The sequence below is a fragment of the Phascolarctos cinereus genome, unplaced genomic scaffold (assembly GCF_003287225.1).
Source record: "Phascolarctos cinereus isolate Bilbo 61053 unplaced genomic scaffold, phaCin_HiC Scaffold_1;HRSCAF=81, whole genome shotgun sequence".
NCBI lineage: Eukaryota > Metazoa > Chordata > Mammalia > Diprotodontia > Phascolarctidae > Phascolarctos > Phascolarctos cinereus.
Window position 1 is genome coordinate 116,302,313 of NW_027555514.1, and position 17,170 is coordinate 116,319,482.

Genomic DNA, 17,170 nt, shown 5'->3' on the forward strand with positions numbered 1-17,170 from the left:
CAAATCAGGGGCTCAAAGACCCGTTATCAATGACTCAGTTCAAGCTGATGTGGGAGGGAATAGTGGCAGAGGCAGGCCTCTCACCCCTTCATTCAGTCGCCTCCTCCACAACGAGGCCATTGAATGGATACCACAATAGTGTGTTGAAAAGAAAAGGCTGAAGGGAAGCTTACAGAATCCTACTGCACAGACTCGGTCATTCATCACCGGGCAAGTGCCAATATCTGAGAACAGCAATCTCAATTTCTCCAAATCCTCCAACCTGCAACAGCTGCTAGTGACTCTGGTGGGCAGTTTTGCTGCTTACGCAAGTTTCAAATACCAAGTGTTGGCCATGAGCCAAGGCAATGTTACTTAGGTTAGAGACATTCTGGCTGCAGAGAGCAGCACGATGGACTTCATAGCTTATAAAGTAGCTTACAAAGGGTTCTGGTGTATTTCAAAGGACACTTCAGATAGCTAGGAAGAGAAGTTATCAGCACAAACACATTCAAGCAGTTTATTCCTAACCTATTTAATTCAAGGTTTTTGTCAGTAGTCAACCACATAGTAGAGGTAGGTACAGAAAAGACATAGAAGACTAGATAACCTAGCAGCTTAAGGGGAAAGGGCAGGCGCCTGTTCTCATTCTATGGAGTATCAGTTCAATAGGGTAAAGAACAAGCAGCAACAATCATTCTAGGACATGAATATGAAACAAACAAATGCCTTTGTCTAATGTTTGAGATAACGCAGGACAAAAGTACCATGGACTGCTTTACTACTTCAATCTCTCTTAGAGAATTCTTCATCCAATTCATGAAAACCTGTCTCCTTAGACAGGGCTCAACTGACTACAAGTCCTCAAGAATATAATAAGGAAACGGTAGGTCAAAAATTTCAAAAAATATTTATTAACCAGGGATGAAGTTAAAGACAAAAGAGTGTGACTGAGGACCACTGGATGGGTTTTGGGGCTTCTGGACACTGCCCAAAGGCTCACAAGGAAGTCAGGCCTTTCCCATTATAGGATTAATTCAATCAGAATTTTATAAAGTTTATAAAGCAGGAGGGAAAAATTTAAAAAGGAGGTTGGGGGGGAGGGCACTTGCAAATCAATGAGTCCAAAGTATACTAATCATTTGCATCTACTAATAATATAACAACTGATATTCACACGATGGCTTTTAAAGTTTGTAAAATGCTTTATAGTCATGATCTTGTTTGGTTTTACAACAACTATGTGAGTTAAGTGCTTACAGCTATTATCCCCATTTTGCAAATGGAAAAAAAAAGGTTCAGAGAAGTCAAACGACTTGTCCAAGGTCATACAGCTCATGCCAGAGGTAAAATTTTAATCCAGTAGGTCTTGGCTGTTAATTCAGCATTCTATTGGAAGAGAGGCTGGATATTTGGTTGAAAGACTAAACAGGTAGATGTGTGCGCCCATGCGTGTGTGTGTGAGCACACGTGCGCACGCATACGTGCGCATGTATGTGTGTTTTGGAAGAGTAGCAGATGTTTAAGTGGGTGTCCTGTGGAGCATTTATGTGGCAATGGATACAAATATAGTTCTGACCCTGCAAAGCTCTTGCTGTACTGTGTACTCAAGTGTATAGAAAACGTAGGTCCATCAGCAGCAATTCTAGGATGAGGAATTATTCCAATTACAAGTTCCAGATTTTTAAAAGCCATGTACAGTGGGTAAATTCAGGAAACTATTTACCTGAGGTGCTTAAATAGCAAAACACATATAAACCCAATTTCCTGCAATGGGTGAAGATGGTCCCCTAAAAGGAATCAGCAGTGAGTATGTGTACACAAGCACTAGGTGACAGGACCTCTTTATGAGCCACCTGCAGGGAGTACATGGACATGCATAGGAGATCCATAAGATCTATGTTCCTTATGAGCTGGTATGTTCCTTTCAAGAGATATGGTGTGGTACACTGGAAGGAACACTCGATTTAAAGTGAATCCTTGCTAAGATGCTCACTATTTTGGACAAGCTGCTCCTCCTTTCCTGGCCTCGGTCTCTAAATATTAGATGAAAGCACAGGACTAGAATCAAGAGTTATTAACTTGGGGGTCTACAAACTTAGAAAATATATATTTCAATAACTATTTCAATATGCTTGGTTTCCTGTGTATTTTATTGGACGCATTTAAAAACCATTCTGAGAAGAGTTCTATAGGCTTCATCAGACAGAATGATGTTGTATGCATGACATAAAAAAGCTCAAGACCTGACTAGATTATGAGGAAGGTCCTGTCTAGCTCTAAATTCTATGATTTCACTTTATAGGAATCAAATCCTGGAACCATCCTGCCCTGGGACTTCTCAGCTGCTAATTCAGATTGGTTACTTCCTTGCTTGTTTCTTGAAAAGTAAATAATAGTACAAAGTTTGTGAGGAAGAAGATGTCGCTGTTGAATAAGGGAAACATAATTTTTCATAGAAATGTTAGCACTTCAAAAAAACACCTGGGTGTTCCCCAATTCCCATCTGATTATGGTGGCTGCTATTTAAGATGCTTTAAGAGACTTAATATACATGAGCAATTTAGAATCCCTAAACCAGTGTACTAAGCACTGTTCAACACAGAGAAAAAAAACTGACATAAGAGCAAAGTAGTAAAGCCTACCAAACAAAGCTTCACCTTCTAGACATCTCTCCACATCACGTGCCACTGGAGAAGCAGGAAAAATCACAGGAAAAGTGCCATTCAAAAAGCCAAGATTAAGTACTTTTGATTTGGGGAAAAACCCCCACAAACATTTGGGTATTAATTATCACCCCCATTTTGCAGATGGGGAAACTGAGACTCAGGGAAGATAAGTGACTTCTTCACAGTCACACTGACATAGCATGAGAGGAAGAATTTGAACCCAGGGTTTGCTAACTCCAGCTCTAGCATTCGACTGACTTCTAATACTGCCTTATCCTCCCTTTGTATCCCCAATGCCAGGTACTAGACGATAATAAATACTCATTGAACCTAATGAGCCACAGGGGCCTGGATGAAACTAACAATACTAATAGGAACAACAGCTTGCTTCTCATCTTTATTATGCTGTGTTCTGAGAAAAATCCCTTTTCTCTATGGAAAATAGGCTGACAAGGGTCAAAATGTTAATAAAGGAAGGTTCTCAGTTCATGCACGATGGCTATTTCGTAATAAAGAGGATGGTTTGACCCTAGTGCTGCCCATCGAGAACAACTCACAAATATATCTAAAGTTAGGAAAGAACAAATTCTCAATAAAATAAGGAAAACAAAAAATAAGCACATTTGCTGGAAAGAGACAAAAATAAATCAAGGCCTTAGATAAGTTATTTCTGAATTCCCCGCACACAACATCATTCATGAACAAGGCAGTGGTACAAATATAGCATAAATGTCGTCTGCTCTGGCTTGTAATTTAAAATGCGAATGCTAATGAGTGAACTGGTATATCAGTGAAGTTAATAACTGCATGCCTGGCATAGGGGCTGCATCCAAAACACACACAGAAAGAGACAGACACCATGTTCCAATTTAAAAATAAAAAAGCCCAAATTAACCCTAGAAAAATCACTAGCAGATGCATAAACTCAGGCAAACGAGGCATGCAAGGATAGGGGAAACAGAATCATTAAAGCTCATATTAGACTGACTAAACCCATGTTTTCCTACATGTCATCATAGTATACAGGTAAATTACAGCTATTTCTATAAAAATAACAGAAGAGCCATGGGTACAATGTGGGATACACAACAAGGCAAAAAGAATAACTGAGGTCACAGCTCTCCCCACAAGTACTTTCTACAGCCACTAATCCGGTGTTGTGTGTAGCCATTTGACTAGAGAGAAGCTTTTAAAATAGTTTGTTGTAGCAGAGAGAACAACAGCTTTGGAGCCCAATGATCTGTCCCTGAAGCCTGCCTTTGGTATTTGCCGCCTATGTGATCTTAGACCAGTGGCTATCCTGTTTGGGTCTCAGTTTATTTATAAAACTGGGACTATTGGCTAAGTGATCTCTAAGGTTACAGGAAATCCTAAATCCTATGAAAAGGGACAGTTTACCCTGACTAGGCACTCCCACAATCTTCACTACAACACAGTATAGAGTCCTTGAGAACTACTGTGATGAAAAGTTCATCACACTATAGTCAACCTGGCCCTCCAACGAAAGATATAATGTCCATCAATGAGCCAAAACTGTAAGGCTTTCTGGCTTGAGAGGCCCTGACAGAGCCTGGGCTCAACAAGCATAGCTTTCAAAAAGCAGCAGTCATATTCGTACCAAAATGGGGGAAGACTTTCCAAGGTAAGCTAGCAGAGCTTTTGGAGAAGCTAGATTATATGGACAATTTATTAAATCATGTGAAACATTTATTAAGTGCCTACTTAAAGGCACTATGTAGGCAATGGGGAGAGAAAGACAAAAATGAAACCACCTTACCTCAAGGAGCTTACCTTCTTCTGAGGTGGAGAGGAGAGGCCAGGATACAATTAATACAGAAAGAAAAAAAGCAGCAATTTTGAGGTAGAGTAGCACTAATAGCTGGAGTGATTGGAAATGACTGGTATAAAAGGCGATACTGAATTAAGCCTTGAAGGGAGATGGAGATGCCAAGAAACAGGGGGAGGGGAGAAGGAAGAACATTTCAGACCTATGAGAAAATGGGTGATGGCAAGAATGCTAGTTTTTCTGAAAGGAAGGGACTATGAAGGAGAGTAATATGAAATCAGGCGAGAACGATTAACAGGTTAGAGTCATATGGCAAAGGGCTCTAAACATTAGGCAATGCAAAAATCGAGGCAAGAAGTGATGAGGGTCTGAATCAGTTAAGGTGGTAGCTATGTGAATAGAAAAAAAGGGACAGATAGGAGAGATACTGTAGAGGCAGAAATGGTAAGATTGGATAACTGTGGAGGGGAGTGCTGGGTGGCTAGGAGGGCTCAGAAGTTGTGTCCTCTTTTAGACATCTCGAATTTGAGATGCCTATTGGCAATCCAGGAAGAGAGGCCCAGTACGTATTTGATAATCTGGAACTACTGTAGACCTCAGAAAATAAATTAGGGTTGGATATACAGATTTGAGAGTCATCTGTATAGAGACAATCAAACCTGTGGAAGCTGATGAGATCAGAGAGAATACAGGAAAAAAAGAGAAGAGGGCCCAGAACAGTGACACAGGGTACATATGCACACAGCAAATGAGAACATGGGATGATCCCACAAAAAAAAAAAAGCCTGGCCAGAAAGCTGACATTTATGCAGCATGTCAAGGTTTCTAGAGTATTTTACATATGTGATCTTATCTGATCCTCACAGCAATCCTACAAAATAGGGACTATAATCATCCTTTTAAGATGAGAAAACTGCAGCACAGAGGGTTTAAGTGACTTGTACAGGTCTAACACCTCCCCACCCAACCCTGCTACTTTATAAACTCCAGTGACTTTGAATCACCTCAAGGATTAAACATAAAATTCTTTGTTTGGTGCTTAAATGCTTTTAGAACCTGGCTCCCTTTACCTCTTCAATATATCTTGTTAATGCAGTGACCCTGGTTCTTCTTGCTGTTCTTCTATTCAGATACTTCATATCCTGACTTCAGGCAGTTTCACTGGCTGTTCTCCACTATGAATGCCCTTCCTCCTCATCTCCACCTCCTGGCTTCCTTCAAGTCCCGGCTAAAATCTCACCTTCCCCAGGAAGCTGTTTCTGGCCCACCAATTTATCTTGAATGTAGTTTGTCTGTACATAGTTGTTTACATGTTGTTTCCCCTCTTTTCATTAGACTGTAAGCTCCTTGAGAACAGGGACTGTCTTCTGCCTTTCTTTGAGATCAGAGAGATGCAAAGCTAAGAGGCAGTACAGCTGAGGAAAAGCAAGGGATTGGAACGGACTTTATATCTTTGCAAACCTTTAAGCTTGAAAGAACCTCTTGTGACTAGTCTCTTTCCCTACAGTTGCAGACCAATTTTGGCAGCATCTCATTAGGTAAGTTGACCAATCCCACAGCATAGGAGAGGAGACCAGGTCTATGTGCTTGCAATTAAATTGTGAAAGGCATCAGACTATAATTCTGTATGTGGGTGCAACAGCACAGCCAGCGTTGTGACATACCATTTAAATCTGAATGTGATCAAATGGGTTATATTTATGTATCTACAGATATACACGTGAAGGTATGGGTACATGTATGTATGCAATATGCACACATATCCACATGAAGATGCTGCAACAGGAAATTATAATACCGGGCAATGTAGTCACTTTGTCCTAATTTTCTCTATCAGAAGTATTCATTCAGAATGTATGTAAGTGACCAGCCAGTATATGAACTTAGAAAACCCTCAGGGAAACCCAATGGGATGACCACCAGCCAGAGACAGCACTTCCATATCAGGAACTTTTTATGTGTTTATTTATTTTTTAAAATGAAGTCAAACCTCTCTGAAAGGGGGCTGGAAGAAGCGGTTCCCATAGCAACCAGGATTAAGTCTCACAGGTGGTGAGCAGCACTCACCCTGGGGTTGCCCATTACCAGATTTCAAAGCATTTCCCTTTAATTTCAAATTACTACAGCACTTACATTCTCTCCCTCACATACACACACAATAATTTTCTATCTCTAGATGGGGTTCCTGAGCCCCAACTGGGTAGGCGTAGATGGCGAATAAGCCAGGCCTGCAGAGCTGCCATGTTTAACCATCATTAATGCTGGATGGTCAATAGGAAAAGATAACTTGAGAATGGAATGAGGCTGTGGATATTTTGATGTTGGCATGACCAATCATCGAAAAGGTACAAAGCTTCTAAACAACCAGAGAGGGAAAGGCAGTCACATTACCTATCAGGTTGGGGGTAGAGGAGATACCTCCCAGGGGAAAAATTTGTAACTGTATCAGAAAATACTTCCAAATGGGTACACAGAAGATATATAATTACTAAATTTCATAGGACTTAGTTTTTGTACTCGTCCTCCTGACACATACCATCTGAACATTCTAGGGTTAATGCTATATTGAAACTATTTCCTGTTCAAGGAATCCTCAAACCAGAGAAGAGTTAAGATCCTACCTACTGAGAAGAAAGCTAAGAAAAAAGTGGACCAAATAACTAGAAATCATTATGATGAGATGATGAGACTAGGCTTAGTCTAGAACTGATGGATTGAGAAGGGGGGGGGAGGTCCATATTTTTGCTCACCTTTGATTAGCCCTGAGGGGAAAAATGGGAAGCCCAGGGATTATCCCTTAGGCAGCTGAGGACAAAGTTTATTATTATTATTTTCTGGGGGGAGGGGTCTATTCTAGCAAACAAAAATCAGCTGGAATAGTACAGGGAAGACTGCCAGAAAAAAATGGAGAAGGCATGCTAAACAAGTATTTTCATTCTTGGAACTGCACTATCCATTGAAACTCAGATCCAGTAGACAGCAGTGCCACCTGTAGCATGGCATTTTCCGTTGGTCACAGAAGCAGCTAGGTGGTAGTGCATTGGATATGGAGCTGGGCCTGATGAGAGGAAGACCTGACTTCAAATCTTGTCCTCACTAGTTTTGTGACCCTAGGCAAGTCACTTATCGTATATCTGCCTCAGTTTCCTCAAATGTAAAATGAGGATAATAATAGCACCTACCTCCGGGGTTGTTGTGAGGATCAAATGAGATAATATTTGTAAAGCTCTTAGCACAGTGCCTCACACACAGTCAGTGCTTAATAAATGCTTGTTCTTTCCCCTCACAGGATGCCTGAAGCTGCCTGGTTAGATAACAAAGAAGAATGGCCATGATAAGTTAAATAAGGAGATCTCTAGGTTACTAGCATCCTCCCTAAGGTAGCCAAGTGGTCACTGAGGTTAATATGGGCTACTTCATGATTCAAACACCAGATATAAACAAGAATACTTAAGATAAAGATCACACATTAAAAAGGTGAGATAAATTTCTACATAGCTCTCCTAAGCCCTTAGGACAATTGCAGAATTGGAGGGTGAGGGTAGGAGACAATTCCAGTGAAGGAGTTCCCTTCTCCATTATGCTGCTTAGAATCCGGGGAATTGAGATAGTATCAAAGTCTATAAAGGACTCTCAAAGTAAAGTTTCCATGGGCTACTCTTAGAGGCCAATGCAGAGAGGAGCACTGAACAGAAAGAGTTTGAATACCTGAGTTCAAATCTTAGTTCTGCCACTTAAACTGTCTGAACCTCAGTTTCCTTCTTTGTAAAATGAGAATAATGCCTGGGCCTGATATTTTACAGAGCTATTGTGAGGATAAAGTATGATAATGGACATAAAGGGCTTTTAAAACAATGTAAATGCCAGCTATTATTATTATTATCCTGGCTTCACTAAACATACCCTGATCTTCACCAAAGAAAAATGAGGCTAGCCTTGTGAGATGATTTTCAGAATCAGGTTTATTGGCCTGATGTATTCTTTCAGTTGACCCTCCAGAATGCCTGACCCCCTATGTGATGGCAGGCAAAAGAGACAGATTTCTCCAAAACACCTTATTTTACCTTGCCCACTTCTTGTACCAAGGATCAATGGGAAAGCAGGAGGAGAATGGAGTCAGAATGGGAAAAAATAAATACAAAAATACGGAGAGATGGGAGCCATTTCACCTTATGAATTTCCCTAAAGTTAAAGTTCAATTAAAGAATCTGAAAGGAATTAGAAAGTATCAACAAACCCTATACTGCTTAATTAAGGATAGACTCCACTTATTAGCTGTGTGACTCTGGGAAAGTCACTTAACCCCAATTGCCTAAAAATAAAAATAAAAAATGTTTTAAAAAAAGGATAGACTCTCAGAAAATCTCACATACTAACATTCACATTTGTGATGGTACAGTAGGATTTCTTACTTAGTCTTTAATTGTGTGATTTAGTTTGGTGCTGGCAAATTAATAAAGATCCACTGTTGTTAGGGCCAAACGGTGATAAGAGTATTCCTTCTTTCCTTTTCTTAGTACAGCTTTTGTCATAAAAAAATAAAAGATTTAAAGAGGCCAACAACATTTTGAATCTCATTACACTTGAAAGTTAGAATGAATAAATTATGAGCATACATAATAAAAAGATCCTAATCTCACTAAAGAATACATGGCCATCACAAAATTACTATTAGATGTGCTGGCTATGTCACCTTCCATTGAAGATAGTGAGGCACTCTAGTTCTTTGCATGAAGCAAACTTGAAGCACCTTCTTTCCTGTTTCTTCCCTACTTGTCTTCTCTTCCACCCCTACTTACCCCTGGCTCCCCAATAGCCAGAAACCATGTGGGCTGCTTGCCTGTGCATTCCTGCCTAGAAGGCGTAGCCCTCCAAGGGAGTCACTGAGGACCAGCAGGCCTCTCTATCTAACCTACCCTCCACGGTCCCGGCTTTCCCCTTTCCACTGAAGGATCCTAGGGCTTTGCCGTTAGGACTTCTGGGCCTTTCCACTTGTCCTGTGGATGAACTTGCTCAGCCTAATGCTTTGTACACAATAAGTCTTTAATAAGTTCTTTTTGTTCATTTATATTTTTTCTTGACAAGGCCTCTCTGGCTTTTTCTCCCCAAAGCAAAAACATTTACTGAATTGGTATGGAATAAATTATTTATAAATTTATAATTAATAATGAAATTATGAAATAATCCTGGGGAAATCTTTCTGGGTTCCCAGATTTGTAATCCAGGAAGTTACAAAGAATATTTCATATAGAAAAAGGGTTTTAGACTCTCTTGTCCTCATTCCTAATCCAACTCAAGTCATACCTTGTGTCTATTTTTTCTTTCATTCATTTGGAGTTAAGGAAGTAATTTGCATTTGTCTTTGTTGAAGGCAGTGATGATAACAGTCCTGGGTATAATCACTGTGCCTTCTGCTAGGCAAACTGTTATTAATAATTCATTCTTGATAGTACTGCAGACATGTTGCATTACCACCTAACACTTATGGGACATTTCAATTTTTCAAAATTTTCAATTTTTGATAATTACGGAGCTTATTCAAGAAAGTCAGTCACTGGAGAGAATTTATGAAAGCAGAGAGAGAAGAGGTACAGGGGATGAGAAGGTACACATAGATGTGATCTTTACCTGTGGGGAGAACAGCCACTTTGATATATTACAAATCTGCCAAAAAGTCAAGAAATTCTCCTATTCTTTAATAATAAGATTGCTCTTTCACTAGGTACAAACAAGGAAACAGAAAGACAGAGGATGTGATTATTCAATGAACTGGTAATGGAAGCAGCACCATAAGCCTTTAGACCCCATGAAATATTATACTTCCTCTATACATTCATTAATTTACTGGGCACCTAATTTGAAAATCTTTCTTCCAAATAAGGAAGATTACAGAAGAGTGAACAAAACAAGGCTCCTATTGCCACAGACCTTACCTTTTAGTAGGGGAGAGGAGAAACACAACTATGTAGAATATAAGAAAGGATGTTATGATAAAATGCACAGATATATCAAGTGCTACAGGAAGTTGGATGCATGGAGATAATTGGGTTGTGAATACTTCAAAAAGAAGTATTTTGTCTGGAATTTGAAGGATAAATAGGAATTAAACAGATTGGCTGGAGACATTATAATTGAAGAGGCCAGAGTGAGGAAAAATCCAGAGGTGGGAAAATACAGAATATGTCTCCAGAACACCAAGTAGACCAGCTTGACTGTGACTTGGAGTGTGTGAAAGCAAACAGTGGGAGATATGGCTGGAAAGGTGTGCTAGAGCATACCTCTGAAAGACTTTGAATGCCACGCTCAGGAAATTGGATTTTATTCAGCAAATTATATAAAATCTTTTTTTTAAAGGTATAGGATATGATCAAAGGAAGATTAATTAGGGAGATTAATCTGGCAGTGACTTGGTAGATGGATTGGATAGAGGGGCAGCCTAGAGGCAGGAAGACTAGTTTGGAGGCTATTACAATAGTATAATTAGGGTTTGAAGTAAAAGGGGTAAAGGAAGTTTTTTTTGCAGAAAAGTACAAAGACATGAGAAATTGTAGGGACAGAAATTACAGGATTTGAGAGGAGAATCTGAAGTGAAGGATGGCTCTGAGTTTTCTAGATGAGCTGATACATGAGATTCTAATACCTTTGGCAGAAATGGGGAAATGAGGAAGGAAGGTCAGCTAGAGTTTCACAGGATCCACATTGGAAAATGCAGCCCCTAGCCATCAAGAGAACTTCCTAAACTGTGGCTCCAGTGTGAATGATGATTCCCAAGAGGCAGACATATTTCAAAAGGGCACAGCCACAAGAGACTTCACTGTCAATGGATCAGCATGTTACCATGTGACTTGAGGGGTTAAGTGATTTCTTCTTACTGCACCTCAGTTTCTCTTCTTTTCAAAAGACATAATAAATGTGCCATTGTGAAGACAAACTAAAACTGAATGACCTTTGTTCTCATTGTGAGAAATGGAGGATACTCATTAAACTGGGGGGCGGGGAGGAGAAGGAGAGATGCTTTTATACAAATGTAGGCTGCCCAGTGATTTTGGCTTCCCTGCTTATCCAGGACAAGAACTGGATGTGATTGTGTCCTAGGCTGAAATAAATATGCATGGGAAGAGGCCAGAGCAGCAGGACCTTGAATAGCTTTGGCTACGATTGCCAAAGGTCAATTATTCACCAATCAAACCAAAGGCAGGTGCTCAGAGGACTAAAGGGCAAGAACTCAGGAGGCACTGACCTGCTAGGTATAGCTAACTTTCCCACCTGCTCTCCCATCTGATCCCTCCACATACAGGGGTGCAGGGACTGTGACAGAGAAGCCACCTGGTTCAGGCCACCTGCTACTCTAGCAAGCTGTGGCCTTGCCTGACCAAAAAGAGTTCACCAAAAACTGGATGAGGAGGAAAGAATCACTTCCCTCCAGCTTAAAGTAAGGCCCCTCATTACTTAACCAATTCTTCCATGAGCCTGAACTCCACTGACCTATACAATCCTACCCAGAAGCTTTCTGCAGTCACATACTGACTCCCAGGTCATGCTTCCCTTCCCTTTCCTGCTCTCTCAAGGGCTTCAATATTTAACTTCAGTCTTGTGCTTCACCAATAACCTCTGCTCTCAATATAAAGCTGACGCCCCTCCCAAACACTCCGATTTTCCAGAGTGGTTTGGTTATACTTTTGATCTCAATATCACTCAAAAGTGTACTACCTCCACGAACTAGAATTCTGAAACTCTTCTTGATCTCCTACCCCTTTCCCCATCTCTTCGCATGGTTCAGTCCTAAACTTCACTACTTTTCATCCTCATCAAGAGCTACAGCACCTTAGTCCATTACTTCTCTGGCCTCCTGTTAATTCCTAAACAATCTGGACCCTGTTGTAAACCAGTTCACCCTTAAACTGCTCACCATCTCTGAATGCCATTCCTAGCTTGCCAAACTCCAATCCTCAGGTAATTCCCACTATCTATCTTCTCTGCTTCTACTTAGTTCTGCTGAAAACCAATTTTAAGTTATACAGCTTTGCCAAACTAGCCCCACTAGGCTGCACAGCAGTTCTTTTATTCTGTCCTGACTGACTCTCAGGCATACTCAACACAGTATTTGTTCTAAATGCCCTTTTCTTGCCTCAACTTCCCTACACAGTGGTGTCAAACTTAAACAGGGGTCTTAAACTTATTTAGAATACCACAAATTAACATTATTCTATGTTACATTTTTATTTTGTTAAACATTTCTCAATTACATTTTAACCTGGTCAGGAATTTTGCCTGAACAAGTTTGACACTGCTTTACTGAGAAAATGGAGGCCATCTGTAGTGAGCTCCCTCTTCTCCCCTATTTTAAACCTCAAAATCTCTCTATGGTTCCCCATTCCCACTTTCTCTCCTTTCCCCCAGTCTGAGGAAGAGGTGACCTTTATTCTTGTCAGACACATCCCTTCTACTTGTGCCCTACATCCTATGCTTTATCATTTTCTTGAGAACCACACACATCTCCTCTCTCTCTCTCTCTACACACACACACTCTCACTCTTTCAGTCTTTACTTGTTTCCTGTCTCATGCCTTTTTTGATTATAAATATAACTGGGCCTCCTTCCTTCATCCCCAAAAAACCTTCACTTGATCCCACCATTCTCTTTCCTTTGGTAGCCAAACTCCTGGGTATGTTCCTATATGTTTGCTTCCACTAACTGCCTCCAACTCATTTCTCCACCTTGTGAAATTAGGCTTGCAACAAACTCAGAGAAAAATTGATAAAATGTTCTTCTTATATTTAAGCTGTGTACATTGGGGGGGGGTGTTGTATATGTATAGACACTCACCCAGAGTGATATGGTTATATTTTTGATCTTAATATCACTCAACTGTACTACCTCCATGACCCCCAATTCTGAAACTCTTCTTGATCTCCTATCCTCCTATCTCTTCATATGGTTCACTCCTAAACTGACTACTTTTAGTGGGTCTCTATACACACACCTACATGTATGTGTGTGTGTGTGTGTGTGTGTGTGTGTGTGTGTGTGTTATCTGTACACACACACAAAGGCAAATATAAGGGACATCACTACTGGTCTGATCCTTCTTCAGTCTCTTGCTGAGTCATCATCCATTTCTATGTGAAAGGTTCTGAACTAGCCAAGGGCATCTTCCCCTTCTATCCTGAGTCCAGTTCTCTCCTGTGTACATCTTGTCTTGTTGACTTCATGATTTCCCAATGGTTCATTTATTACCTCAATGAAAGTGGCTCAGAAATCTATACATCTAGGTCTAATCTCTCTAGAGAATTAGAGTCTCACATCACTATTTCCTCATTGACGCCTATCACTATGTGGATGTCCTGTCAGCACCTCAAATGCAATATACCCAAAATGGAATTTGTTATCCTTCCATCTATAGCAACCCACCTCTCCCCAACAAATGTATTTTTCTATTAAGGACAAACTGTTCTTCCAGTCATTGCAGGTTCACAAACTTGGAGACATTTACGGAGTTTCTTTTGCCCTTCATCAAAATCATTGACCAGGTTTTGTCAATCCTACTTCATCATCTTTCACATCTGTGGCCATCTGTCCCCTCATGGGGCCACAATTCTTGTTAGGCTTTAGTCTCTTCCAATCTGTACTACAGCAAGACTTCTAATGGCTTCCCATCTCTCCTCTCTTTTTCATACTTTCCACAAAATTGCCAAATAAATAATATTCCAAAAATATGGATCTAATCATGCTATTTCCCTATTCACGAAGTCTCAGTGACTCTCAATTGCCTGAAGGATAACAGAAAATTCCTCAAATTGGCATTTTAAAATGTCCCTAATCTGGCTCCAGGGTGATTTTCTACTATGCCCCTTGAGGAACAGTACAAGCCAGCCAAATAATATGAGCTTTTCTTGAGCTTGCCATTCCATTTCTAGTCTCTGTGCCTTGGCATATAGTGTGGCCCATGCCTGGGAGAGAATTCTCTTTAGCTTTGTCTCAGACTCCTGAGCTTCTTCTAAGACTCAGACTAGATGCTAGCCCCTAGAGGAAATTAATCCGGACCCCCTTAACTCCTTCCCCAAATTACCCTCCATTTACTTATCGTGTTTTCATGTTATATCTCCCAGTAGAAGGAATGTGAACTTCTTGATGGAAGGAAATACTTTTTGTCTCTGTCTTTGTATCCACTGAACCCAGTACAGTGTCTACACATATAACACGTGTTTTGCAAATGCTGACTCAGAGAAAATGCAACATATAGGGAACTGCTTCAGTCAACAATCCTGACTGAGTATATGCACAGAGAACTCTATGATTTCTATGGCCAAAGAAATCTGTCCAAAAGAAAGCCATCACCCAGGATTCTTAAGTTGAATCCAATCATCCAGTAGGGCAGTCAAAATTTAAAACTATACCAAGGGAGTGTCCAGGTGAGCCTGTTTTGCCTACACTAATCCTGCCAAATCCTGCTCTGTACGTGCAACTACAAAGCAAAGAAAGAGGTGCCCAAATCCCCTAATAACCTGGCTTTGATGCACAGAAGAAAAATGCCTAGGTTTACAAATTTTGAAAAATTCCTTTTAAAAACCTTTTCAAACATGAAATGATCAAGTGTGAAAACTAATTAACAAACAGTGGATCTGTGTTCTTAGGCAGGAGAATCTGACAGAGATTGGGGAAGGAAAATGAGGGAGGAAGAAACAGCTACCTGCTGGCAATTTCAGAGATATTCCCCTCCTGGCGCCCTATGTAATGGAGCTATCATTGGGAAGAAGAGCATTGCTGAAATACATTCACAGCTTTATAGAAGAGACAAGTCCAGGAGGAAAAATGTTCTGCCCATTTAGTTATTAATTTTCCGACGTGATTTTCTAATCCACCAACTCCACAAACAAACAGACAGCACAGACACAGCCATTTGGTAACTAGGGCTTTGCCACAAGTATCACAGCCAGTCATCACGGTTTCTTTTATTTAGATGTTATACTCATGTTAAGGTTTAGCCAAGGAAGAAAAGAAGTGAGAGGCTGCTTTTATGACAAGGAAGCTTGACGAGCTTGAGGCTATTAAGTAACTCTCTGTTGGCCTCTACAAAGACAAACTCAACCTAGCTCCTCAGCTTATCCCAGAAACCCACCGATGAGGTCATGATGGAGATGGGGCGGCAACCAAAGGACAAGCCACATAGTGTTTGTTCTTCCCTCAGAGCCCCTCAGCTACACAGCGGAACTGGGTTTCAGAGCAACCCAAAGAGACTTCTTGCTCCAAAAAGGAGAGGCCTTTCCAAGAAGTCAGAAGTAGAAACCATACACATTTCCTCCCCACAAGCATTGGAGACTGAGCATTTAAAAGCTTCAGAATGGCCTCTCGATTTATAGAGACTAACAAGAAAGAGTCTTTGCTCTTTTCTTCCATGGTATATAGTCACAGCAGTTAGGAAGACCTGTATCTCTGTTACTTATGCCTAGGAAGATCAGAATACCATGAAGATCCATCACAATTCTCTGAGATACTGGAGTTCACATAATATATAAGCACATTGTGTTGCTAGGAAGGAAAACAACTTTAAATGCTAGTTATGAGTTTGCATGTGTTGTTTTCTTCAAAATACAAGTTTCTCAAAACAATGTCTTTTGAGTTGGAATAATTATTTATAAAGTACAAATGCCATGTGATTTCTGATGCAAGGTTAAGCCAAGTTATCATGGTATGCTACCCTAACCTCGGAAAGAAGGTACAAGGGTGTCATAATTTTGCCGGGTCTGTGAATTGGGTCAGCTTTATTCAGCTGCCTTTGTATTCAGATTTCCTCTTCATTGTTTTCTTTCCCCTATAGACCTAAGAGGATCCAAATTTCTCCAGGGAGAAACTCAGAAACTAAAGTCTAGCGCCCCAGAAAGGTCTGGAGTCTTTCCCCCCTCTTCCTTTAAGAGCAGGAACTGACTGCAGAATCTTACAACAATTAACTACTCAAAGGAATATCAAGCAGTGATTTATTTAATCCTTAACTTCTAAAGGAGTCTAGGACAGGATCTAGAATAGTGGCTATGTGCTTCAATCCTATACTCCTCAAAGAGTTATATATTTCCCATAACTCAATCCCCTTACTGAGGTTTGAGAAGAGGGCCCATATTTGATGACCCATAGCCTCAGGAAGGCATATTTACTGAGAAGAAATGGATACATGCCTCTTAGGAAAACAAGGCAATCACATGAGGGATAACAAGTGGCATCTTCATTTTTCTCCCCAGAAAAGCAAATTCTTTTCAAGAAGTTAATATAGTTATGAGGAAGCCTGGACAGCAAATAATAAGACAAGTATACTTCTCAAGTGTTCAAAGATGGGGGAAGAAAAGGGAATGAGGCAAAATGATGGTTTTTCCCTTATAGACGACAGCCCCTGTGAAATACTTATTGTAAATAAATAACTTTATTATTTTCCAGCAGAGAAGAAATGAAGCAATTTGCTCCTTGAGTGCATAAATGGAAATTGCTCAAAGTGCATGATTCATAGTCTTGCTGGCTTGGGATATATTAAGCTTTTATAAACACAGGAGAAGAGATGTGCACACGCAATGACAAAAGAGAGGCAGGTTTTCCCTTCCACATCAACTTTTGTACAACCAAGGCCTACCGTAGTGGTGGAAGGAAACAAAGAGAATGTCATGCCCAAGGATTCATAAAAAGTTTGGGACTAAGGACACCTGAAAACAACGAGGTTCTTCAGAAGCATTCTGAGGCTTTCCCATAAATA

General features: G+C 40.4%; 1 protein-coding gene across 1 annotated transcript in view; it reads right to left on the reverse strand.

The window, feature by feature from the left end:
- Positions 1-17,170, reverse strand: part of SND1 (staphylococcal nuclease and tudor domain containing 1) — a 479,638-nt gene that overhangs the window by 166,967 nt on the left and 295,501 nt on the right. The gene's annotated exons all lie outside the window — the stretch shown is intronic.